Source organism: Toxorhynchites rutilus, chromosome 3 (genome assembly GCF_029784135.1).
Source record: "Toxorhynchites rutilus septentrionalis strain SRP chromosome 3, ASM2978413v1, whole genome shotgun sequence".
In the NCBI taxonomy this organism is placed as follows: Eukaryota; Metazoa; Arthropoda; class Insecta; order Diptera; family Culicidae; genus Toxorhynchites; species Toxorhynchites rutilus.
In genome coordinates, this window is record NC_073746.1 from 104,063,918 (window position 1) to 104,088,795 (window position 24,878).

A 24,878-nucleotide genomic window follows, 5' to 3' on the forward strand; every position below is an offset into this window, starting at 1 on the left:
ACCCCAAAAAGGCGAGATATGTATTTGTTTCAAAACCCCATCTATATGGGTATCTAATGAAAGGACTTGGCCAGTAGAACACAGTTATTTATGAAAAATGTAAATCTAAAATGGCGAACGTTACAAAATGACAGACTATTTTTTTCTGAAAACCCCATCATATGGGTATCAGATGGAAGGGCTTGACTAGTATATCAGAGTTATTTATGATAAATCCATAATGACCAATTACTTTTTTCATGCAACTCCCGCATATGGGTATCGAATGAAATGATTTGACTAATATAATACACTTAATCTTGAAAACATTCCATTCGAAACATTTTAATAATGTTCGGGATATACAACGGGGAGAAAACTGTGTCGTTATCGAAAACTGCTATACTCTCCCGACTGATAATTCGACATGATCAACATTATAAGGATCAAGAGAAATCAGTTCTAGTAATTATAAAAAAGCTCTGTAATGAATTGATTTCGGAGGTGGTAAAATGATTTACAAATCTTTAGTCAGACGAATTAGTAGCCTAACCAATACTGCTAGATCCTCACTTCAAGCAGAAAGGTTTTGGGGATAACTGAAAGTACAACTATGCACACCAGTCGTTAATAAGGACGCTAAAAATGACATTCATAGAATACACGCCTACGAAACTACCACAACTCGTTGGTGATGAAGCGCGGTTATCTGTACGGGATTGGTTGGCAATCTTCGATCTTCACAAAACCTGCTGCAATATATATTGTAGATAAATATTTAGCGGAACCACATTTGCTGAGAATAAGCGATCCTTTGCTTTGGTGGAATGAAAGGAAATCCTTCATTCCTCGGCTCTACCATTTTTTTGAAAATATTATGTATTCCGACGACTTCATTACCATGTGAGCGAGTTTTCCGAAAGCAGGACAAGTTTGTAGTGAAAGATGTAGTAGACTTTCATCAGATAACATTTTTTCTTATCCCATTTATTTATTTAAGGCTCATTAGCATTTTAGCTGTAACAGAGCCGAATTTTAATCGTGTACATGTCACATGGTTATCATATCTATAATTAGTACATTACACAATTGCCATTCGCCAGTATTTCTTCTATACCATTACATATGGTACATTTACACAGTAGCCATTTAGGCGTAAGAGTATTGTTTCTGTTATTCCATTATCCAGTTAGACTACCGGACAGCGGAGACAGTTGATTGATCATTGTTGAGTTATTTATAGAACAGCAGCCCGATGTGTCTTGCAGAGCAGAGCAGTTGTATGGATGAATCGATCTTATTTCGACCGTGGATCGATCTTCATCGCTGATGATTGTTGCGTGGACGTAGCTATTCTGTAACAACACAAAGATGGTCAATGAGGGTCCTGAGTTTTGAAATCACGATCGATAGCTTACTAAGCGAACGCGCAACCAATGTGGCTACGAAGACCCCCGAATCAGATAAAATTGAAAAGATAATGTTTACAAACAAACAAAAATGTAAAGAAGATCATTGTGATGGAAGTATATCAGAGAAAACCTTCAGTAAAGTAATATTTTCATTATTCTCTGAACTGAGCCGCTCACAGAAATGAACCGTTTTGCCCAGTAGAGATCATAGTTTAGTGCATTGCACTGAAAAAATTTTTTTTTTAAGAAAATACAAAATAAATTGAAAAAAAGAATTAAAATAAATTAAATTGTACGTATTTTACTGTTGCAGTATCGGCACCATGAACATCAATCACAATTTTAGCGGCCTGGCTTGCAATTTCGTATTTGTAAAATAGAAAGTGTAAAATGTAAACAACTGAATGGAACAAACAAAAAACAACAAGAACTTTTTTTTAGTGTGAAATACCACCGTTACAACGAGCCTAAACTTGAAATTGTATGATCGATATTACGCGAGACATTGATCACCAAAGCCAGCCAACGAGAAAATAATGGATAACTTTTTCCCCAACCTAATACACAAACTGGGCAGCCTCCCCAAAGTGGAAACAGTTGAGGTGGAAAAATCTACGCGAACCTCTGGAGCGAATAACACAGAGAAAAAAAAAGAAAGCACGCTTTCCGTGCATACGACGAGAAAGATAAGAGACTTTTAAGATGATCGTAGACTTGTTGAAGTGTCCGTCTGCTGCCATGTTGTTTCATTTTACGTTTGCCCGATGTGGATTGGTGGCGCACTGGTCTGTGAGGAATAAAGTTTATCATTCCATAGCCGACCGCTGCACAAATCTTGGCTCCTGTACATCCCTACGGAATGGGATCTCACACATCGGCAATAAAAAGATGAATGATGGCAATACTGGTGCTTATGGAAATAGCTTGAATGGGAATGAAAAATAAGGGGTGGTACTTTGGTACGTTGGTTCCTGGATTATCCAGATTTTATCGACCTACTCAGGTATTGATATATTAAATGACACAAGGTATAATCGAACATTTTTGTCATTCTGAATTGTTCTCCAGCGGCATTTGTCAGGGCATTCCCTGAAAACTGATAATCTAGCCTTGGACATGCAGCTTGGAAGGAACAAATAATCCGAATGGTCCTTTCGGTGTTTCTCCCACAAATCAGCTTTCCACTTCTGTCTCTCTGGAGGACTTCTTCTACGACAGTTAAAAATGTCTGAGGGGAATTTTTCTGGCTTGTACAGGAAGATTTCTCATTGTTACCTGTTACCGGTGAAATAATTCAGTATAAGTGTGTGTATGCAGCTAGGAATTAAAAAGGACGCAACAAGAACGTCTGACAGCCACATAGCTTTTAGCGGTTAGTGTTGCTCTCAAGATTTTTCAATGTTTTGTCTATGGCGTTGCAGAAGTGGATGGAATATTTTCCTCCGTCGAGCGTAATGAAATGGACAAGAGACACGCTGATTTTAGAAGTTATTATTTTTCTACTTGTCTGTTTGAAAACAGGCTAAAGTGACGGTTTATGTGGAATAAAACAATAGCTTACTGAATGGCTGCGAAAATATTTGTTGTTTGTGGGTAGATTAATTCCGATCAATACCCGCACCGACATGATTATACACTTTTTTTTCTTGAATGGCACTAATGTTCTCAGAGGAAGTTTGGCCGTATCAACGTTAGTTTTATTATACTTGCGTTAGTTTTATTGGTATTAAAATTGAGATTTTTCATGTCAAAAAAAACGTCTTGTATGTATTCTGTGTGGTAAGCTATTGAATACGTGTGACAACAATGCAAGCCGGGAAATTTTCCAGAAAGGGAGTCAAACCCAAGCCCCCAGCACGATAATGTGAGATGCTAACCACTCGGCCACGGAAGCACATGATTATGCACTACAGTTAGATTTAATTAGATTCACATGTTGATTATTCTATTATAATTTAAATATAACAAAGAACACATAGATTTTTCGATCGATCCATTGATCGTTTTTCTAGAAACTCTTTCGTTCATTCCTATATGTTTCCCTTTGTTTGTTTCATATCTCGTTCACCTAATTCTTTCTAGTAAGTTATCTTGTTTATATTCCTTCTTCGCTATGTTGTGATTTTATTGGATGGCGTTAACGTTCCTTGTGGAATTTTTGCTGTCTCAACGTATTCATTAAATAGCGTCATTTATTGATACTTAGTTGAGATTCCAAATAACACGATTTGAATGTATTCTGGGGTGGCAAGCTCTAAAATACACATGACCACAGTGCAAGTCGAAGGAAATTTCATTGACGAAAAATCCCCCGGTCAGAACGGGAATCGAACCCGAACACTCAGCATGATAATGTGAGACGCTAACTACTCGGCCGCAGGTGAGATTTTAGAGTTTTTGATTACATAAAAGTAGGGGACTGGTAGAAGGCGTTATTGCGCTGTTGTTCAGTAACGAACATTGAGTTTAACAATTTTTCACAATATTTTGCAAATATGATTGATGCTATCATGAGACAAATATGTGTCCAGCTGATTGTAGATTGCTCTTCTATTTTATCGTTGAATTGTAAAGTGTTTGAAATATTTGAAATATTGAGGGTGCAAATTGAAAAACGTAAATTCAGTCGCATCACGAAAATTGCCCAAGTTAGAGCGCTAATTTTACAGCCACGTTCTGATGAATTTTTGCATTAATCGATTTTAGTGCTTCCAGTGTATCTGAACTGTATAGAAATAAGAGGTTAAATTCTTAAATAATGGTCAACATACCAGATAAGATTCATCTATTGATATTACTTCCGCTCCATTGGACTATTATTTCCTGTCAACTTCGATTGAAGCTATTATGGAGTCAATGAAGACAACTTAAGGATCATTTCCCTATTGTAATTTCCTTTGACCAGTCTTCCCCAGTATTGTATATTGAATTACAATTAAGACTAGTTGAGTTTTAGAGTGTATGCGAACATCTATCAAATGAGTATATTGTATAGACACTTTATATAACTTCATTTATTCGTGTATTCAGCATTCAGCGGGATGAACTACTTTAACGGTTGGTTGGAATAAACTTTTTTTTCCGACTTCGACTCCCAATCAATTTGAACGTTTTGGCTTTTGATTATATAAAAAAGGTCACAACTATGGAAGATTTGCATGACGTGGCGCATGACGTATTGGTTCGGCATTGTCATATTCACTGAGGATAGTCAGCGGACTATGTAGAAAGTCCCTTCCGTATTCAATTGGGAATGGCTTTTGGCTTCTTCACGCAGTTTCTCCATCAACATGGCTCAATAGTCAGTAGGGCGTTTAATCGCTATCTTCCTCCACGATTCGACTATCTCATTTCATTCCCGTCAAATGGACTTTATTGCATTTTGAAGTGACTCTCCTCAACATGAACTCGTTTCTCTCTCTCATGTATCCCGTATGCATTCATCGATGTTTGAGTTCAACGTGGTTTAACATAATCTTGTCCAAGCACTCCTCCTGGTACACTTTCTGGTTGATGGCAAGTCCGCTCGACTTGTCAAACCAGTGCTTTGAAATCCCTTCGTCGGAGTTTGCAATATAAAGCATAACATTCTTCTTGAACTTATGCTTGTATTTGTACTTCACCCCGGGGTGTATGGGCGCCTTGTCGCTGGTATATAACCGTTCAATACCGGGAATGTGGGAGTTTAACAGCGGAAAATAATTCTCGTTGTCCAGCACGAACGACGACCCGCGATAATTCTTTGTCATCCACCGACAGTGAGATTTAACGGTCGTTGTTTGTTCATCCCTGTACTCTGGGGACCTAGTCTTCTTCCGACAGACGATGCCCTTTTGGGTTCTGTGGATGTAGAAATGGGAGCAGCGAAAATTTCGGTCGCCGTCACGCAAACTCGTACCGTCCTTGTTGTCGAAAAGCTTGTTCAGAAATTTCTTCTTCTTTTTCGTCACGTTCCGGGATGCCAGGATCCGGTAAACAGTGCTTACCGGCATATTTTCTGTGTTCTACTGTAAACTTTTGACGTAGAACTACGTCTTTCATGAAGGGTGTCAAATCAGAAAACAGGTCACGTTTTTATGAAATAAAGTTAACGTTAATAACTATTTTTGCCGCGAACGGATTTTGGCGATTTACATACTAAACGAATCGGAAATTCCGTAAGATTTGTTTAATATGCCATACAATAGAATCCCCTGGTTAGTAAATGGTTAAAATTCATGAAAACTTTAAGTGTTTCCATTTTCCCATACATTTGTTCTGTCCATTTGAGTGCTTTCCCGAACAGAGCTATCAATAACGAGCAACTTATCGACGACCAACGGAGGGGAAATCGTAGGATTTAAAGTTTCCGTGAACAAAGGAAAAGTAGAAGAATGAAGGAGAATACTTGCCTAGAGAATAAACAGTGGATCTCGCTGAGGCAAACTTCCATTCGGCATCGGACTGTTGAGCAATCCAGTTCTCTCTGCTTTCGCTGCGCTTCGATCTAAGATTGGACCCCACCAGTGGTAATCCAACTTGGAAATCGTCGTTTGATTTTTCTGTTCGCTTTCGCGTTATTCGTATCGCGTTTTCTTCTTTCCGCGTCATAAATTGGACGCATCGCGTAGTGTGCGATGAGCAAGAAGAAGAGGAAGGCAGGCTCGAGCCCTGCAAAAAAACGAACGCATTGCCAGGGGCAATAAAATTTCGAGGTAAGCGTCATCTAATGATGCACGCGGTGTTGGTGCAGTGAAAAGCGCTCGCACTGAACCGAGCCTTCGCGAATGTGACACCGCACCGAACAGCAGTGAAGTAGGCGATTTCGGCGGGTCGGTCGAAAATGTAAACGCTCAGGCAGCAACCAAGACGGGTCTATGGTACTAGGTGAGGCCGTTTCGTCACTAAGTTGGTTAGGGGAGCGGTATATGAAAAAAGTACGGAAGAAAGCAGAAGGGGAATTCTTTCCTTGAAGCGTGAAAGAGACAGACTGATCACGAGCGAGCACAAGCGTATTGTGTTTTGTTTACAAACAAAACACAGTAGACTTCCAAGATGGCTGAAGAGTGGTTTTAGCAAGTTGGCCCACCTTAGGATATACTTCTACGCGCCTTGGCAGCAACTAAAATCAAGCTCCCCCCGCTGGTGGTGAAGGCGGTCGCTCTTGACGAACTCATCAGCGAATTCGCATCGATGGGTGTTACAGCAGAGTACAAGCTGAGTGGCATAATTCAGTCTTTTTCCAAGCAGTTAACATTGTTTATTTTTCGTCTTCATAAGGGCTTCGTTGGTGCCTTTGAGAATACCAAGCATCTTGAATGTCTTACTGGAATGTTATAAGTTATTTGGGTTCGCGTGCCAGTCGCAAAACTGCCTTCAACTAGGATTGCATTTGCGCTAATATTAATCATAATGAAGCATTGCTACTGTTTTCGAGGTTGTTATTAACAAAAAGAGTTTATTTCTCTTGTTTAGTCACCAAGAAAGTAAATGTTCTGGAATTTTGTATGTGATTAGGTTTTGCTTGCCAGTAGCAAAACTTCCTCCACTAAGGGTGACAGCTGCGCTTCTCTCGAACATGAGAAAGTAATGCAACTCTTTTCGAGGCCAGAAATATTAACAGAAGCGTTTCTTTTGAGAATAGCGCAAAATGATGAGAAATGTTTATATTGCTAGTAGTTTCAAGCTACCAATGTATGACTCTGTATGCATGCTAAGGTGAACGCTTGTTTGTTTGGCGCTTGGTTTACGCTTAGTTTGTACGAACGATATCTAAAGGTGCAATTCCTTTAAGGCAATACTAAATAACATGTAGCATCATATTTGATACTTGTAAGTGTTGTCATTGTTGTTGTTTACATGCGGTGCCAAAGATATATTGATGTAGTTATGAGATATGGAATAATGGTGCTGGTGCAACATGTATATAATCGACTGTAGCCGAGTCTATGTTAATTTCGAAAAAGGCCACCGGAATAGCCTTCGAGGTAAATTTTCAATGCATTGACATGAAATAAATTGCGACATACGATTGTTTTGCGAGGGCAAGAATGAATCATCAATCAACTATCGTCAACTGATTCTACAATGAAAAAACCATTTCAGAGATTATTCTATTAAGCAGTTGTTTCTAAAATTTCACAGCATTATAGAATAATATCCGAAGGTGTAAACGAGCGACTTATATAAAATAACAGCGTAGTTCTACGTCAACAATGCGGTCGTATCTTGGACACAACCTCCTATAATTGTTTTCCGTAACTTTCACGCGTTTCGAAGAACTTGTGCTTGTTGTTTCTACGCCATCTTTGATCGAACTGTTAGCACCCGAGCGAAAAGGAACGAGCAACCCGTTTCTAGGGAGCCCAGAGAGCAATTCTTTTGGTGAGAAAGAATTTACGCTCTTTACTTTTTTCACAGAAAAGCGTCGTGCACAAATTACGTAACGCTAAAAATACGGATTTTGGAACCCCCCCACTCCCTACGTAACGTAATTTTCTATCTCTAATACACAGTAAGTAACGGAACCTAGACCCTCCTCCCTCCCTTCTCGTGTAACGTAATTTGTGCACAACGCCAAAGGTATTGAAATCAATCTAATTTTTTATTGATCAATCTAATTTTTTATTTTATTTATTTATATTCATGGCTGTATTATAAGATTCTTGATTCTCGAACTACCTAGCACCCTGTATGTAAAGGGTGTGTCACATCAAATTGCATCACGGAAAAAACTCTGTAGAAATTCGCCCAGTAGACCGATTTTGAAAATTTTAGACAGTAAAATCAAAACTATTAAACAATTTTTGGCATTTTCTTTTTATTCATACTTCGAGCCCAAGCCCGTATGCTCGCACCTTCCTCTTTACCCCGTCCATAAGGTTCTGTACAACGTCAGGTTGTAGTTTTTTTTGAACAGAAATCCATTTTCTCTTGAAGTCCGCCTCCGATTTGAAAACTTTTGGGTTCTTCCGGAGGGCCTGCTTCATAATCGCCCAATATTTCTCTATTGGGCGAAGCTCCGGCGCGTTGGGCGGGTTGATTTCCTTTGGCACGAAGGTGACCCCGTTGGCTTCTTACCACTCCAACACGTCCTTTGAATAGTGGCACGAAGCGAGATCCGGCCAGAAGATGGTCGGGCCCTCGTGCTGCTTCAATAGTGGTAGTAAGCGCTTCTGTAGGCACTCCTTAAGGTAAACCTGCCCGTTTACCGTGCCGGTCATCACGAAGGGGGCGCTCCGCTTTCCGCAAGAGCAGATCGCTTGCCACACCATGTACTTTTTGGCAAACTTGGATAGTTTCTGCTTGCGAATCTCCTCCGGAACGCTGAAATTGTCCTCTGCGGAGAAGAACAACAGGCCCGGCAGCTGACGAAAGTTTGCTTTGACGTAGATTCCGTCGTCCATTACCAGGCAATGCGGCTTCGTCAGCATTTCGGTGTACAGCTTCCGGGCTCGCGTCTTCCCCACCATGTTTTGCCTTTCGTTGCGGTTAGGAGCATTCTGAACCTTGTATGTACGCAGGCCTTCCCGCTGCTTGGTCCGCTGGACGAATGAACTTGACAAATTCAGCTTATTGGCGACATCCCGGACCGAACTTCTCCGATCACGTCTAAACTGCTTAACTACGCGCTTGTGATCTTTTTCACTGACGGAGCATCCATTTTTGCCGTTCTTCACCTTCCGGTCGATGGTTAGGTTCTCGAAGTATCGTTTTAGTACTCTGCTGACCGAGGATTGGACGATTCCCAGCATCTTACCGATGTCCCGATGTGACAACTCCGGATTCTCGAAATGAGTGCACAGGATTAATTCACGACGCTCTTTTTCGTTCGACAACATTTTTCCAAATTTACGAAAAATTGACATGGCCAACGTGATCTATACACTCTTATCTGATTATAAGCGAAAGCTGAAGATATAATTCCTAAAAATTAAATTTCTACAGCGTTTTTTCCGTGATGCAATTTGATGTGACACACCCTTTAATACTGAACAAAATAATAACATATCCCAGACGTCACAGCGCAACAACGTAACAAATTTTGATATTTATTCTTCTATTTGTCCAAGAATGAATTCCACAAGGAAGATTATTCTAACGAGGTGACTCCTCTAATACTATTAGGTATACCGGTAAGTTTTTTTCGGTTTTACAACAGATGGCGTAACTTTATTACTATTCCAGTGAATCAAATTTCCAGACATTCGTTGAAAAGCTACTGTCATTGCGCGTCTTTATCAGTATATGTGAGAAAAAAAATGAAGCGTAAACAACATGGTTACATTAAGGGTGCCAAATCAGAAAACAGGTCACGTTTTTATGAAATAAAGTTAAAGAAGAGAAGGGTGCAAATGACCATAGGTCGCTTCTAGCCACCAATGTTTGGCTTTGTGTGTGCTGCTTGTTTTCGTTGCGCGAAACTTAGAACTTGTTCATTTCCTGTACATGTGAATAGTACACCTCCGATACTTTTAGTTGCCATTCGTATTTGCTCTCGGCTCTGTTCGGATGCAACAAGCTCCTAGCTTTGTTGACGGTTTTGACCGAGAGTCGAGAAACGATTTTTCATAACATAATCGGTCATTCTCGTGATGTTTCATTTTTATCGCTGCAACTGTGTGCATCTGTTAGGTGCGTGTTTAATGCTTGTTGAATGGCGATGCCTCTCGTTATATACTGAGTGCAATGCGACAAATTGCGACATATGAACAATTAGTGTATTGTTCTCGCAAAGGCAAGAAAGAATCGTTGCTTCTCGAAATGATTCTACAAAACCACGCAAGCCATGAAGCCTTTTCAGGGTCCCCGGAACTTTTTACTAAAGAGTTATTTATGAGATTTCGACGTATTCGAAAATAATATCCGAAATGATAAACCAACCAATTAAAAAAAAAGATTGCGCAGTCCTACGTGCTAAGCGGTCGTGTCTCGAATACAACCCCTCGATTTTTTTGCCACTTCGAATATGTCGAATTGCGTATCAACGAAAGTATTTTTGCGGGGAGTGTTACTTCATTACTTAAATATAAAGAAAAAAGCTGCGGAAAGTCATCGCATTTTGGTGGAAGTTTATGGTGACCATGCTCCAACTGAGCGAACGTGTCAAACGTGGTTTGCACGGTTGAAAGTGGTAATTTTGACTTGGAAGACGAAAAACGTTCCGGACCGACAAAAAAGTTTAAAGATGAAGAATTGGAGGCTTTACTCGATCAAGATCTATCACAACCGAATGAAACCATTAGGGGGGGATCTCTACCGACGACAATTGATGCGCTTGAGCCGTGGTCTTCGATATTTCCATAACATAATTAGAAAGTAGTGTAAACATGAAGAGTTTTTAATAAAGACTTCCCCCGATAAAATGCTGTAATTATCCATTCATTATCACTATCACTTTACCAGAAGCTTATGGCTTGTGCCCGAATTAATCTTCATTTTGCTTCCCGCTTCCACAGATTGGTGTATAAGAAAGAATGGAGACTCTCACCCTAGCCTATAAGCCTTCCGATGATTAATTTTCTTAGCCAAAGTAAAGCAACGAGGAAAAAACGCGGGAGCGAACTTTATCGCGTTATAACGTCACGTGGATGAAATTAGCCATATATTCACTCGCCCAGAAGAGACAGAGTCCGCTAGTTTTTTTTCCTTCGATGCTCAAAGATAAAGCTGCACAAACGAGGAATGGACGGTATATTTCCGGTTTAATGTCAGTCATGCTCAGAAACCATCTGTCGCTAGTGATTAACTTGTGAATGTCAAGAATACTCCAGGATGATAATGGAGGAAAAATCATAATACGCAAACTTCACGTGGAATCTGAGTGATGCAACTGATGATCTGTGCTATTTGACATATCGTGATTTGTTGAAATGTCACGTTTATCGATTAATGGAGAAAATCTGCGTATTGCAAATTTCGACAAGTATGTCGAGTTGAAAATTCAGTTTTTGACGTAGGACTAAGTCTTTCATTTCTATACCGGGGTGTAAAATCAAAGTTTCGAAAACGAATGCGTTACGCCGGAGACCGAGATTTTGAGTAATAATAGCTCCTAAACGACTGAACGAAATGGTATGATAAACACTTCATTCGAAAGATAAAATGTCTACGCGTTATATACTTGTTACTTTTTGATTCAAAAACTTGTTTCAATAGTCTTAAAATTACCTCCAAAATAGGCTATTGAAATCACCAATCGGTATATAAGCGAGCGCCGCTCGGAAATCCACTCAGTTATAATTGAACAGCGATGGGAGCATGTTGTGGTGAAGCTCTTCGTTTATCATCAAAGCGTGGATGAACGGTGTCACCAAGAGCCTGTTTGTGCACCTTAGGCCAGACACGAATCCATCAGGAGGAGAGTGATGCCACAAACGGTTCCCCGGGAAGAGATCAGAGCAGCCGCCACACACACATACACGCGCGGAACTCTTCGTTTGGATGCCATTCAGCATCGAGAAAATTCCGGAAAGATTCAATCGTTGCTGAAAAATAATCTGCCAGTTCCCCTGGGAATTGAAAAATACATCCATGGGAATGAGTTTATTTTAATGTTTTCTAACCATATAACACAGCGATCAAATATTTTTCAATCAAGTGCTATTAACAGGTAGTTTTCGAGTTAGCATTAACCACTGGTGGGCTTCGAGTATCGAGGAAAATCTGGAAAGAACTAATCGTTGCTGAAAAATACTCTGTCAGTTCCCCTGGGAATTGAAAAATACATTGATGCGAAAGAGTTCATTCTAATGTTTTCTATCCACATAACACTGCAACCAAATACATTTGGTTTTGTGATTTTTTAATCAAGTGCAATTAGCAGGAAAGCTTCTGGAGATTATTCTTCCCCTTCAGTAGGATATGATCGTTTCCAATATAGGATGCGCGCGCAACAGAAAATGTTTCGCATCGCGAAAAACATAATTCTCAATCGATTATTGCTCAGTCGCTGAATGTTTCAAACTCAGAGAGTTCATTCGCCTCTAGTTTGCCTTCCAAATTGCCATCGTAAACCACACCTTCTTTCTATTCAATCACGGACAAAAAGCATACTTAAGCGATATTCTGGTGGTGAAACGCAATCATTTTTCGTGAAGACATCGACAAGACAACATCGTAATTGAATGAGCTAAACGTGCTGGACGAGCTGGACGGCGAGGGATCAAGAGATTCATTACCAGACCTGACCTGACTTGAAACGCATACAGTTTGTTTGGAACTGTGAGGGAGCGCAGAAAAGCCAATCCATCAGAAGAAGAGAAGACGACCGAGAGAGTATCAGCACCGAAAAACGGTTCCATTTGAGATATAGAAGCAGCCGCCACACACACAAATATGTATACGTGCGGAACTTCTTTCGTTTAAATGCCATCCAGCATCGAGAAGATTCCGGAAAAATATTATCGTTGCTGAAAAATAATCTGCCAGTTCCCCTGGGAATTGAAAATTACATTCAAGCGGAAGAGTTTATTTTAATGTTTTCTATCCACATAGCTGCTGCGATCGAATACATTTGGTTTGGTGATTTTTCAATCAAGTGCAATTAATTAACAGGAAAGCTTCTGAAGATTATTCTCCCCAATTAGTAGAATATTTTCGTATCGAATACAGTTTGCGTGCGCAATGGAAAATGTTTCGCATCGCAAAAATCATATAGTTTTCAATCATTTATTGCTCAGTCGCCGAAAGTTTCAAACTCAAAGAGTTCATTCGCCTCTAGTTTTCCTTCCAAATTGCCATCGTAAACCATACCTTCTTTCGATTCAATCACGGACAAAAAGCATACTTAAGCGATATTCTGGTGGTGAAACGCATTCATTTTTCGTGAGGACATCGACAAGACAACATCGTTACTGAACGAGTTGAACGAGCTGGACGAGCTGGATGGTGAGGGATCAAGGGATTCATTACCTGGCCTGACCTAACCTGAAACGCATTCAGTTTGTTTGGAACTGTGACGGAGCGCAGAAAAGCCGATCCATCAGAAAGAGAAGAGAAGACGACCGAGAGAATACGAACATCGAAAATTGGTTCCGCTTGAGACATCGGAGCAACCGCCACAAACACACACATACACGCGCGCAACTCTTTACGTTTGCTGGTTATCGAGAAGAATCTGGAAAGAAGTGATCGTTGCTGCAAAATAATCTGCCAGTTCCTCTTGGAATTGAAAATTACATTCAAGCGAAAGGGTTTATTTTAACGTTTTCTATCCATATAATATTGCGACCAAATACAATTGAGGGGCTTAGAATGAAAGGGGTGTAAGTGATTTGATCGAATTCTCTACTTCGACTCTCTCTTCTGTTCATAACTTAGCTGCAAATACATTCTCAGTTGTATTTGACAATGTGAAAGATTGGTCAGAACCTCATCTATCGGATTCTATAGCGAACTTAAATTGGAATTTTTTTGGAGTTGAGTTATTAACTAAAGAAAAAGTTGATGAAGGAAAATCGATCAAGTCACTTACACCCTTTGCATTCTAAGGCCCTCAATTGGTTTTGTGATTTTTCAATCAAGTGCAATTAGCAGGAAAGCTTATTCCTCCCCATCAGTAGGATATTTTCGTATCCAATATTGGATGCATAAAACCTCGTGCCTCCAACGTAACGCTCTCATTTTCGAAGTCCCCCAAATATTCATTTATTCATTCATTCAGAATGGATTTATATTCAACTTCAAACAAATGATCACTAAATCAACGATAGTCCTACGTCACCATTGCGGTTATACCATCGATATAACCCACTTCCTGTTTTTTTTCCAATCCACTAGGCCGAATATTATTCAACGCTACACATTCTTTCAACAGAATTTCTCCTCTGTCAAATGGCAATGGGACACGGAAAAGTGTGCAACATAAAGTTAAATAAGCGTAAACCATAAAGCGACTCGTTCGTTTGGTTACCGTTCCGACATAGTTTGTTTTCATAGTTTCTGAAAGGCAATGGTGAAAGTGGCACTCACTAATGTGTGTTGAAGAATGAGTTACATACTTCTGAGAAAAAACTATATCGTTACCGAGTCCATGTTGAGGCATGGAGAGGAGTTCGAGAGAGGGTTTACAGCATTATTACTATTTGTTGCAGTGTTCAATAATTACACTCAAGCGATAAAAATTTTATGATTTTATTCTTGAGTTGTATCCAACCATATTTACTACCATTTTTTATACTGTATGACGAGTTGGTGTTCCCAGTTTATTACTCTTGTTGCCAAATAACATGTTGTCAGAAAGTCCTTAAAACCAAATTTGATTGGCAAATCCTTTTCATCAACGCTCTCGTTTGCTAATAATCTTCAACATGAACATTTTATGAAAGCACAACATTAGTAACACTTCAAATCAGTCATCCTGTGAGTGATTTGTCAAACTAATTTTGACTCACCACCCTAGCGTCCGTTGTTGGCATCCTAGTGACAGAACTAAACCAACGGAAAATAAAAATGAAAACAGAAAAAAACACTGAATAATTTTGAGCCCAGGTTAACGCTGAATTTACTGCGAAACGTCCGGTTTTCATCCGAACAAGCCACAATGAAGCAAACCTCGCGAAGTTGGCGTAACCTGAGCCACAAGTGGCTCAACTTTCCCACGGAATAAACTCTTGCAGTGCAGCAGCAGCAGCACACTTACTATGCATAACTGGTGGAAAAAACGCAACTTTTCGATCCGTGGCAACACGCTCCGCTGGAACACTATGAGTTATTCAGAATAAGTTGTGCTGGAAAGATTTTCCTGAGCGGAAAATAACTTCCCCAAACTATGCTAAGGGTTGGATTGCCTTTGTCGATTTACATCGCACCAGAAAGTTAGCCTTTTCAGCAACTCCGAGCTATTCTGGTTCCATTTAGCTAACTATGGTTTCGAAATCGCAAATCGTGGCTGATGGGTTTACTTTGCGGAAACAGATCGATTTAAAATCATTTTCTAAATTTCGAAACATGTTCGTGAAATTTGCCTTTTTCGAATGAAACATATACAGAAACATTATCCAGAACGGTACAATATAAATATGTCACAATCCAAAAATTCATACGTGAACGTTCCATTTTTTGACGTAGGACTACGTCTTTCATTTCTATACCGGGGTGTAAAATCAAAGTTTCGAAAACGAAAGCGTTACGCCGGAGACCGAGATTTTGAGTGTTAATAGCTCCTAAACAACTGAACGAAATGGTATGATAAACACTTCATTCGAAAGATAAAATGTCTACGCGTTCTATACTTGTTACTTTCTGATCCAAAAACTTGTTTCAATAGTCTTAAATTTGCTTTCAAAATAGGCTATTGAAATCACCAATCGGTATATAAGCGAGCGCCGCTCGGAAATCCACTCAGTTCTAATTGAACAGCGATTGGAGCATGTTGTCGCTGTTGTGGTGAAGCTCTTCATTTATCATGAAAACGCGGATGAACGGTGTCACCAAGAGCCTGTTTGTGCACCTTAGGCCAGAAGGGAATCCATCAGGAGGAGAGTGATGCTACAAACGGTTCCCCGGGAAGATCTCGAAGCAGCCGCTACACACACACACATACACGCACGGAATTCTTTCCGTTTGGATCGAGAAAGATCCGGAAAATAATCTGCCAGTTCCTCTAGGAATTTAAAAATACATTCATGTGAAAGAGTTTATTTGAATGTTTTCTATCCATGTAACACTGTGACCAAATATGTTTCAATCAAGTGCTATTAACAGATGGTTATCGAGTTAGCATTAACCACTGGTGGGCTTCCAGTATCGAGGAAAATGTGGAAATATCTAATCGTTACTGAAAACAATCTGCCAGTTCCTCTGGGAATTTAAAATTACATTCATATGAAAGAGTTTATTTTAATGTTTTCTATCCATGTAACACTGTGACCAAATACATTAGGTTTTGTGATTTTTCAATCAATCGCAATCAACAGGATAGCTTCTGAAGATTATTCTTCCCCATCAGTAGTATATTTCCGTATCCAATATTGGATGTGCCTCCAACGTAACGCTCTCGTTTTCGAAGTTCTCCAAATATTCATTCATTCAGAATGAATTCAGATTCAACTTCATACAAATGATCTCTAAATCAACGATAGTCCTACGTCACCCTTGCGGTTATACCATAGATATAACCCACTTCCTGTTTTTATTTCAAATAAAACACGATTGAAAAGGTCATCAAATTAAATGAAACCAAACTGCCGGTTTTTACTTTCATGTCTGCCGTATCGAAAATCGAATACAGTGAAGCCAAAACAAATCCTGGTAAGTGGAAATGTGAAGTGTTTCGCAGCATGTGATCTGATTTATAAAAAAAGCCGCTTATCAAAACAATAAAAAAAAGTCCAATGCATGGAAAAAGGGTAATTTATTCTACATGGCATCTGTGCTCGGGTTCTCGAACGCAGCGTGTGTAATTGGATGACTAAATTAAATTGTTGAGCTCCGATGTTTTGTTGCAACCGGCAGGATTGGGTTCGATCAATCGTCAATAATTGGATGCTGAGTCACAACGACATGCACACGTAAGCCTATTTTGTACTGGGTATCTGTGCAATCTGAAAATTGATGAACTAATCGAATGGTGACTGGGTCAACAAATGGGAATTACTGTGCTTACTATGGTGATAAAATTGTAATTTTATGGTTATACTGTTAGGACGAAGAACGAAAATTGTTGTTCGTGAGAAGACTAGGTGAATACTGAATCCTAGAAGTATAGATTTGTTTTTTTTAACCAGGGGAAGCCAGAAAAATGCAAAATTAAGATAACCAAATAACGGATTGCGAGTTGTTCCGAACTCGATACTAACCCCTAGTAGAACCCTCTTTTGATGTTTTTTAATATAATACCTACAAAATTCTAGTTATACGACGAAATGTAGAAAATTCACAAAAAAATATCTAAAAGTTTTTGAAAAAAAAAATATCGCTGAAAAAAGCTATAATTTTAAATATTAGAACTAATTTTTTTCCGAAAAAGAGTTTTTTAAATCTCAGAAAAAATATTTGTTTTTCTAACAATTTTCCATGTTTTATTTGAGAAAAATATAACTAATCCTATTGAAAGTCAAAATTGCGATACAGCGCATTCGTCAAAGTTCTATATCTGATTAAAATATGAACTTTCGTTCAAGCTATTAACTTTCTATCTTTTTTAGTTTCAGAAAAACATAGCATTTTTGTACGGAGACTTCTGAAAAAATAATGATTTACTCATAACATTTTTGTGTGTGATTTCTCGCATTTGACATGTTCTTGTTATGTTTCTTAATAGAACAAAGTTTGCAGATCATGAATATCGCACCAATTTATACATGAAAATGTTCAAAACAATTCTCTATAACGACGGTCCCTTTTGATGTCGCTATAAAAAGCTTTCACTGTAGTTGCAAAACTCATTCCTTGTAGAAGTACCCATCTTCTGATGTATGGGTGACTTTTGGGAAGGGCTATTCATATTATTTTTTCCTGAATTTAAAAAAAAAACATATTTTTAGGAAAAATGAATTTCAATTTTCAAATATTTTTTTTCATAGAAATTTTGTTTAAAAATGTGTTTTATATTTCTTAGTAAAACCATAAAATTTCCTATTTTTCATTCAAGTTGAAAAAAAAAACTCAAAAGGGCCTGGCCGGGTAATGGAGTAAAAAGTGCCCCCAAACCAAATCAACAAATACTGTATGGCAAATTTGCATAGTATAGGTTATTAAATAAGAAATTTTGGCGGTTTATTTGAACCCCTATGTGGTTTGACGTAGGATCTGTAGTGAAAAACGTACTTTTTCGTTTATTTCACGCCATTCTCAAAAGCTTCGAGATAAAAATTTGAAAAAAAATACTGAATGTGCATCTTACTACGGTGTATCAACAAAAATTATAAAAAAAATTATCAGTAAGATGTACTTTCAGTATTTTTTCCATATTTTTGTCTCAAACCTATTTAGAATGGCGTGAAAAAAACGAGAAGGTGCATTTTTCACCATAGATCCTATGGTGTACCATATAAGGACTCAAATATATGGTACTACTGCTAAAATGTTTTATTTAGTACTCTATACAATATTTTCCATACAGCTGGTGATTTGGTTTGAGGGCACTTTTCACTCTCTTACCCAGCCAGACCCTTTGGAAATATAAAAAAAAAATTTTGTACCGCGCAGCACTGAAAAAAATCAGAAAAAAATCACACATATCTAGAAAAGCCGTAGGAATACATTTAAATATGAATTAGAGTAGTACTGAATCTCTAAAACCCAAAAAAAAATCAAAATTTCAATACTTTTTTAGTACTGCAATTTTTGAAAAAAAATCGTTTTGATAATTTTTGTTGATACGCCGTAGTAAGATGCACATTTAGTATTTTTTTTAAATTTTTATCTCGAAGATTTTGAGGATGGCGTGTAATAAACGAAAAAGTACGTTTTTCACTATAGATCCTACGTCAAACCACACATTTCTTATTTAATATCCTATATAATATTTGCCATACAGCTGGTGATTTGATTTGGGAGCACTTTTTACTCCCTTACCCGGCCAGGCCCTTTCAAAAAGAAGTTCACTCACTATAAGGCCTATAAGACTATAAGACCTACAAAATTTTGGTAAGTTTTCATTGAAAAATATCAAATGAATTACAAAAAATCATTTAAAGAAAAAATATTGCGAAAATTAAAATTCTTTTTTATCAAAAATATGTTTTTTTTATTTAAAAAAAATAGATATGAAAAGCCATTAGAAATTCCAATAAGTCACCATAAGTCGGAAGATGGTTTTTCCAACAACTTTTCCATGGTGTTTTTTCAATTGTTATTGATGTTCAGTTCGTAACATGTAACATGTATAAATTCAGCCATTCCATGTCAAACCTATATAGTGGTTCTGAAATTTCCGTCAAAAGTGGTAATTCTTTAGCGCAAAATATAAGACCCGTATTTTATTTTTCTTATAAGGGTGCCCATTTTTATTTTAGGGATATCAGCTTCCAGCTGTTTTTAATTGTGTGAGAATGAGTGCAATGAATGTTTTTTCATAATATATCTCAGAATTGGCACTACCTGATGTTCCACTCAATTGGTGATGTCAGATGGAAGACAGTTAATATCTTGAGGAACATCTTTTCGCCCCTTGCCGTACACCTTGTCGACGACTGTCTTTTCGAAAATTTCTGAATAACCTGGATGGGGTTGGAAGGGAATGGGTTTTTTTGAACGTATGCGTTTGTTCCTTTTTTAAGTTTATATGGGGTTTGAGATCTCTATAAAATAAACAAGATAAAACAACCTGTAACAATGCATCATGAAAAAGGTATAAATCATTTCACTGACAGTGACAATGACTTTTCGATTAACTCCAGGACAGCGATGAGTCAACGTCGTACGCTAAAAGCTAAGACTTGATGTTGCAGTATTGTACACACCTATGAAGTACAACCCTGCATAGCTGTTATTCGTGTCTTGCCTCTCCCTTATTTTCTTGCAACTTGCCAGATTGGAAGTTTCCGGTTGCATCATCATCAGAATTAATTAGAGTTTGAAAGAGTGAAGTACTAATAATATCTATAATATAAATAATATCGTTAGACTTTATCAAGTGCGTTTTATTCAAACTAAATATAACACTTGATATCAACATAAAAATCTGTTTTCGAAAAATTCGATAAAGATACAACAAAATCATGTATATGGGCCACCTAAAAATTGTACAAAATAGTTCAATATAATATTTCGTTTCTCCGTTCAAAAAAAAAAATTAAAACAGAAACAAACTTCGAATGAAATTCAAACGCAATTTAATCATTTCCTTTATTTTTTCCAAAAAAAGAAAAAAGAAACAAAAATGGAAATGTCCACATGGATCCACGTGGTGTGTGGACAGTTTCTTATCCGAAGGATATCTGTGTCTGATGGGAAAAATAAAAAAAAAACTTTGTTACTTTGTTACTTTGTTATTAACTTCCACCAAGTAAATGGTTTCCATATGTACATAAGTACTGCTCGCAACTGGATAAATTAAAGACAGCGATTCAGAACAATCTTCTAGAATAATGCGTCTGATAGGCGTCTTGCTCCATCGCCGCAACACCAAACTTCACGCCTTTCTAGCAAGACGACGAATCATTTTGAAGTGAGACTGGGAGGTGTCAACTCACCAGTCAAACTTACCGGATATTGCACCTTGAAATCATTGGATCAGGTTCCTGTGAATTTTTTTCAAGGGGAAAAACTTCGACTCTATGACCAGCATGAAACAAAACTTGAACAGTTTTCAAGACGAGAGAGCTGTTCAAGAGAGATATGTTCAAAGATGCGTGAAAATGGCGTAAGATGATGTAAGAATAGTGTGCAGATACAATTAAATAAATGTAATACATACCGTTTTGAATCATATTTCGGACGCTTAAGGCATTTGATGCAGAAAACAGATCTAAACTTTATGCACAAGTACTATTTGGTTGATATTTTTACTAAATTAGTTCAATAAGCTTATAAGATTTCTACTTTGGTGCCTATTTGATTAAAAACATCAACAATTATTGAATACAAATGTTTTGCAATTGAAGCGGATGAGAATCAAATTTCGGACACTATTTATGAAAAAAATAAAATTTCGGACAGAGTGAATTCAAATTTCAGACACTCTGTTTGCATAACGGTTTCTTGTGGTTTTAAGCTCAACTTGTGTTTCTGTACAATTACCAATGCAATAAAATGATCAATCGTGAGAAAAATGAAGTGTTCGGGTATTTTGGTTATTGTTTAAGGTATTTTTGAAGGTGTTTTTTTCCATTTTTTGAGTGAACGAATAATCGGTACCTTGATGGTGAAATCGGTACTGCAAAGGCGTGTCGCAGAACGAATTCCTAATAATATTTTGAAACTTCAGGAAAACACCTAAAGCGTTGCATTGGGGTTTTTGAAAATTCGAAATTCCAAAAAGGCTAAATCAGTCGATTAATTCCTGAGATATCGATACCACCAGCTGGAAAAACATGGTTTCGAGAAAAACGCGTTCAAAAATTCGTACAACAATACTATATCCCTTAAGGTGATCTCATACTTTTGACTGTAACATTCCAACGAAATCGAATATCGAAAAATCGTTTTAGGACAAATTTTCTGAGGGCATAAACTTCCCAAAAATTCCTTCCTGACCGGGGTCCCCTCTTAACCGCAGTAGAGCCTGTTTTGATTATCATCTGTTTCGTTCGTCTCTCAAAAAATATATTCTATTACTATTAATTAACATGATGTTTTTTGACATTAGTTACAATATTACTAGTATGTATTTATACGAGTATATCTCAAATGCGCTCTCATCCATCCGCTTCCATCCGCCCACATCCGCTTTGCATGTTGGCCAACACTGATTCTGAGGATTTCTTGAGGAATTTGGATTTTGGATTGCAGCAGTACGGATAGATGATCCTGCTCGAATGGCATCCAAAGCGTCTTCAACTTTGGCCTTGTTGTATTTACGCTTCGCATCCATGATAAACCTGAAAACACACATTGTAGTATTACCATTTTTATTTGTCCGAAATATGAATCGTAGGAAAAAAATTCGGATCGAATTTCGGACATTTTATTTTATAATTTTTTGAATAAAAATTACAATAAACTTCATTATGTTTTATAATCAACTGTGAAACACTTACCAAGCAATAACAGTTAACTGATAACGATGATGATCAGGGATGAAACACGAGAGAAATTGAACTATTAATAAACGGCGGCTATTTTAGCTGCTCACGCTAAGCGAATGTCAAAAACAAACAATGAGTAGTGCTGTTAGATTTTTGCCTACTATGTTATAATTAAAAAGTAAATCTAATATAAAATGATAGTGAAACCAAGGGGATAATCTAAAGAATCAATTGTGATATTAATTTCACAGTTATATCATCAGGACATTAAGCATTTCAAGATTGTTATGAGTTGAACTAATTTAATTACTACCCTATCTTGCCCATTTTTGATTTTTTGTGCATCAAATGTAACGCTCAATATTATAGCACACTGAGGTTAACGATTAGTATATCCGCTTCCATAAACCACACATACATACGACACGAAGGCAGTATATTTGATACACTCATGAATAAAAGTGAGTAGATCTCGAACCATAGAAGCGATCACACTTATTTCAAAAACCTATCCGAAGTTTTCCGCCACGCTATTTTAACCTAGTTTCGTGAGGTGCAGTAGGAATTTCGCTATATTCCTAAACCCGTTAAGACCAGCGGTTTATCGCTGAGTTTGTTGCGAACAAAGATATTATTACAAAGTGTCCGAAATATGATTCAGAACGGTAGCTGTACATAAAAATGATGTTCCCCAAAAATTGCCACGAACTTTCCGGACAACCCAATATGAGTTATCTTGATTTCTACATGTTTTCATTTTCAGTCTTTCTCATTTTCGAAAATTGTAGTTGACAACTCTGTTATCAGATAATATTGATAATGGAAACTAATATCATAGGAAGCCACGACATTATAGATGAAGTTTATATGGAATTGGAATCAATCAGTAGGTGAATGGCCGATTCTGTGTGGATTTTCTCAACTGATGGAAATAATGAAAATAATGTCCATTATTTCAAATCTTTACCGGGTGGTGCTGTCGCGACAACAAGCGAATTCTTCGTTAAGTCAACCAAGCCGGCTAATTTTCCCCGAAGCTAAAGACATCCCTCCATCAATGGTACTTGACTGAAACATTTTAAAATGATTACAGCGAACGTGTTTTAAATTATAAATAAACACTCCCATAGAGCTACTGCAGCAGGTGAAGCCATTCTAAACTTTTCCCAGTAAAAACAAAATCCAAGGTGTCAATGGAAATCACAGTGATTGGAAAATATTTCTCTCTTCTCACTCTATTTTCCCCCCTGCATCGACATGCTTCTCAGCGGTATGAGGTAATGGTAGACTGGAGAGATGTTAATTATTTATTTTCATTATAACGGAACAATTAAAAGTTGGTGACCTCAGCTGAACGCAAGATGAATGCCAATGCGAAGGAAAACGATGTTGCCTCGGCTCTGTGTTCATTACACATTCTTGATAATTGTGCTATGGTGTTCTAGCTAATTGCGAAATCTAAAAAAAAAAACACAAAGTATACAATTAGATATCCGAATAATGCCAGTTTGATAGTGAATGTTCCTGTCACATTGCGAATGATGGAATAAAAATTGTCACAAATAGCAATAGAAAACCCCATCGCTGGGTACTTTAACCCTACGGAAATGTTACCTTCAAGCAACGATTCTAATTTTTTCTTCGCTTCGTTTCTCCCGTGGGTACAAATCGGGGGCTCGCTTTGTCTTGGTTACTTTGGTCGCCAGCAGCATTTGGTTCAATGAATAATTTGAGCGTGATTTTGTCAGGTTGAGGTCGGCTTGGACCTGGGTTTGGCGTTTTTACTGGAGATCTTCCTGCTTCCATGATGGGCGGGTTCAATTAATTATTTTACGAATATACAACAATTACACAAAATTTAAAATTTAAATACCAAGTTTAACTCGAATCACAAGAAATGTCGATAAACAATGGAATGGTAGCCTTTAGTCACTAACAATAGAAGTGATGTTTATAGCGTTCGATTGGTGTGCTATAATTCTAATATGTCGGATATTTTTAACACAATGCAGATCATAAAAAGTCAAAGACGTATTCGAATCGCTTAACCCTTTGCGGTCGTATTGATAGTGATACAGTGACACTTCACATTTTCAATTTTGATTTTCCAATTTTTTTCCAATTAAGTCTTTTCTCAAGCATGGCTGACCCCTTTGATTCACGGGCAAATCGGCGCAAGTTCTGTTGCGAGCAGTAGTAAAATATCTTGTCTTGAGACATTTTCTTCTGTCCTTTGTTTGCACAAAATCCACGCATTTGTACCAGCCAGAACAAGTATGTTAAAAAATACCTCGCCATTTGATCGGTCATGTCTACACTTAATTTTGTTCTATTGTAATATGAAACAATCGGTGTTAAGTCAGACCGGACTATGATTTCGGAAAAAACAAGCTCGAAGTTTGGTGCTATAAGAAATTTTCGTTGCAATACACTTTCGATCCGTTATTCCTGCTGTGCGATTCATTTTTCAAATCTGAAAAATGTGGTATGCAGCTTACAAAATGCTTAACCTATTGTAATCAATAACTCGAAATTTTAAATTTTGCGAGTTGGTCCCCTCTGGCTTAACACTGACTAAATGAAGAAAGGTAAATGTTTGTCGTTTTTTTAACTGTTCCAGATTTACTAAGTAAAAGTTCTTCTTTATTTTATTTACTTTAATAGATGGTAAGAGTGCGATTATTTGTATTTTCGACGAAAAGAGTTCCATGATCTGCAATTATTGGTAATTCCATTTTATTTGAGCGGATTGTTCTAACTAACAGTTTTTTGACATGATATAACTTCGTGAAAAATCAACGCATATCGAAAAGATATACATTATTTTAAAGCTACATCTATATCTATATCAGATATTAGAACATTCTACGCAAAT

The 24,878-nt window shown here is 37.6% G+C and overlaps 1 long non-coding RNA gene across 1 annotated transcript; it reads right to left on the bottom strand.

Moving 5' to 3' along the window:
* Positions 1-23,296: 23,296 nt before the first annotated feature.
* On the bottom strand, positions 23,297-23,972 carry LOC129780514 (uncharacterized). The gene is made up of 2 exons (XR_008743951.1): positions 23,618-23,972; positions 23,297-23,461 (listed from the first exon to the last, which is right to left on the bottom strand). It is a non-coding gene; the product is annotated as an uncharacterized LOC129780514 (long non-coding RNA).
* Positions 23,973-24,878: the final 906 nt, after the last annotated feature.